We start from the raw sequence: 3,367 nt of genomic DNA on the forward strand, positions 1-3,367 counted from the left end.
TTCATGGCCTCGCAAAGGTCCTTGGCAGTGGACACTGCCTCAGCAAGCCCAGAGTGCCTGTATCTGGAGAGGGAGGTTTTGGCATTGTCAATGAGCCTGGCAGCAATGTCAAGCTGCATTGAACTACTCTGCAGAAGTTTGTTCACTTGGTTAGTGGACGTAAGAATTTCACACCAGACAACAGAACAGATCAGAAATCTAAAAGAGGCCACCTCTTCTGCTAGGGCTTGAGCCTCTATTTTTGCAACTGGGTCATTGACTGTTTCCCTAGCCTCGATGAGCGCATTTCTAATTTCTTTAATTTGGCTTCTGGCAGCTGTGACACTCTTAAGCCTGCTCTCCCACCTCACATCACTCCATGATTTGACAGTCAGGTTGACGTGTTTTGTCAAGTTGCTCCATCGCTGTGTAGCTCCTGAGAAGAAACAAAATGGCTGCTGCAAATATCCAAAAAAGCCAGTGGCATCCCTGGACGACTTGGCAGCATCAGCTATGACCAGATTCATGGAATGAGCTGCGCAAGGAACAAACAACGCCCTCGAATTAAATTGTAGCAGTCGGGCTTGAACTCCTTGCTTCTTCCCCTTCATGTTTGCTCCATTGTCATAGGACTGACCACGGCAATCATCAAATGGAATGTTGAGTTCCTTCAACTTGGAAGGACAACCTCTGTTCTGCCCTTCAGGCATTTCATTTGAATTGAATACTTTAAATTTGTGTTTCATCCAGACTTTTATTTTGACGTTGTATTTTCGAGCTGCACAGGAAGCAGGAAGGAAAATAGTTTAGATCACGTTAGAATGCGCGCGTAGAAAACGTTGGAAACGGCAGGTTGTTTGGGAGTGCAGACGGTCACTACCCCAGAGAAAGGCTTCTTGCATGTTGGTTCCCCAGCAGAGGCATCGCTTGTACGTATCGTATCTTTGTTGTGGCTGTGTTGACTAATTTGTATGTTAATTACATGATGTAAAAACGGAGTTATAAGGCTAACTAATCGGGAATGTTAACTATGCATGTTAGTTTCAACACGTTGGCCTTCAAGATAATGTTAGTTCTAAGAAATGTTAACATTTAGCTTTATATGTGATTTCTATACTTAAGGTATTGTTCAAGGAAACTAGGTGACTTAACTAATTGCAATACTTTGTTGTTTGTTTTCTAGTTTCACTCTCTTTCATCTTTTGATCTCTTGATCTTATCTACATGGATTCAATACAATGTGAAGAATGAAAATAAATCTACAAACAAGAATTCAAGGCATTCTTCATGTTCATGAATAGAAGAGAGTTTAGCTCACTGTCTAGTTGGAGTTAGCACACCCCACCGAGGACAGTACAACCTCCGTATACCCAAGGAAATACTCCTTGATATTTGGCTTTGGCACCAAATCCACAATGCGCACGATGAGAGACATTTGTTCCTTGTGGCTAACATCAGGTGTACAGTCAAGAATAATTGAAAAATATTTTGCTTCCTGAATCTGTGTCTGGATGGTTTGTAATACTTTGGAAGAGATGATCTGGATAAATTCATTTTGTGTCTGTTGTCCAAGATAATGTGTTCGGGAGCTTTCATCAGTTATCCTGGTCAGGTGGTTCTCCATCACAGGATCAAAGCTGGCTAAAAGCTCCACTTCCTTCAAGAAGTTTTCATTGTCTGGCTCATACAGACACTGTGAAGAGCCTCTGAATGACAAATTCCTTGAGGCAAGAGATAGGGTTATTGCAAGTAGGCGTTTGAGAACATCTCGCCACTTTCTTTTTTCTGCCTCCAGCAATGTCAGTTCCTGGTGGTCTATTGTTAATTTTTTTTGTAAACGCATGTCCAGTTCTTTCCATTTAAACATGCACTGGGCATGGTCTGAGCTGCATTCATGACTCTTTAGTCTACTGTTAATGTTGGACCAGTCACTGTAGCCCTCATCTGCAGTCAGCTTAATGGGTTTCAAGCTGAAAAGCTTACACGCAAAACGATAGTTACGTATGTAACTACGGTTCTATGAATTCCGGATGACCGCCAGAGGCGGTGCTTTAGCACTGGATGTTCCATCTCGCGCATGCGCAGGTCGAGTAATTATACCAAAAAAGTCACCTGTGACACCTGGGTGACCCGAGAAAGTCTATATATTCCGGAGTCACCCGAGGTTTTGTTCCAACTGGATCTTCTCGCGGAATCTGAGAAGTCTGAGTGACAGAGAACTCTGGCGGTCATCCGGAATTCATAGAACCGTAGTTCCATACGTATTCTATTCTATTTCATTCCTACTGACCGCCAGAGGCGGTGCTTTAGCACTGGATGACTAATACCAAAAAGGTCACGAAGAGTGCTCACCAATCAAGGGCTCGAAACCGTCGACAAGACAGCCGTCGCCACAGGATGAGGAGCAGCGACATTAACCCTGTAGTATCGGGCAAACGTACATGATGAGGACCATGTAGCCGCGGAGCAAATGTCCTGAAGTGGAACCCCCTTCAAGGCAGCCCATGATGTAGCCATACTCCTGGTAGAGTGGCACTTAACGGCCAAGGGCACAGGGAGCCCCTGTGCCCTATAGGCATTCAAGACCACATCCACAACCCAGTGGGAGAGTCTCTGTTTCGACAGGGCAGCCCCCTTCCTGCAGCCCCCGTAACAGCTTCCCAAGCCATAAGAATCGGCATTGGCCATAGTAGCCAGACCTCTGCTGTCACTAGTGTGATGGGAGAGAGCCCTTGAATCTGGCCAGCATCTATGAAGCTCTGCGATGTATGGCTCAGAGGGGGGCAAAGAGAAAACGGAAGGTTGAGCGGCCTGTGGAAAAAAGTCGTTCACAGGTGCAGATGAAACAGGAGCTTCATCCAACCCCAGTCTTGCCAGGGCCATTCGCACGGCTGGTCTAACAGTGTCGCAGCCGGACACTGACCCTCTAGCCGAGCCGCCCAGAGACCCTTGAGAGAACGCCTGAGAGGCAAGGGCCGCTTGCTCTTCCTCCTCTGCAAAGAGGCTACAGGACGCAGCTGTAGACAGCATGTCATCCTCTGTATAAGTGGGTTGAGCAGCCGCAGGGGCCGCGGCTGGTACACCCTGAGCTGGTTGGAGGTTCTGTAGGAGGGCTTTAATCTGAGCAACCTCATCCGAGAGCTTATCCACCTGGTTCCCCAAGTTTTCGACCTTACAGGACTTCCCGGGGGGTCCCCCAGCTGCCGAGGCACGGCGTCTGGTGCCACTAGGACCAAGACCCGAAGGGGGCAACCCTGGTCTGCCCTCCACCTCAGCCAACCTAGCTAGCCTCAGTGCATGAGGCATGAAACTACAGTTCATGCACGGGTTATCTGACACTGCTTCCCTGAGGTGGTCAACCCCGAGACACGCAGGGCACTGGTCATGG

At 47.5% G+C, this 3,367-nt stretch overlaps 1 long non-coding RNA gene across 1 annotated transcript; it reads left to right on the forward strand.

Annotated features, from left to right (window-relative positions):
• The first annotated feature begins 680 nt into the window (after window positions 1–680).
• On the forward strand, window positions 681–1,251 carry LOC115560453 (uncharacterized). The gene is made up of 2 exons (XR_003979754.1): window positions 681–908; window positions 1,163–1,251. It is a non-coding gene; the product is annotated as an uncharacterized LOC115560453 (long non-coding RNA).
• Window positions 1,252–3,367: the final 2,116 nt, after the last annotated feature.

The sequence above is a fragment of the Gadus morhua genome, chromosome 2 (assembly GCF_902167405.1).
Source record: "Gadus morhua chromosome 2, gadMor3.0, whole genome shotgun sequence".
In the NCBI taxonomy this organism is placed as follows: Eukaryota; Metazoa; Chordata; class Actinopteri; order Gadiformes; family Gadidae; genus Gadus; species Gadus morhua.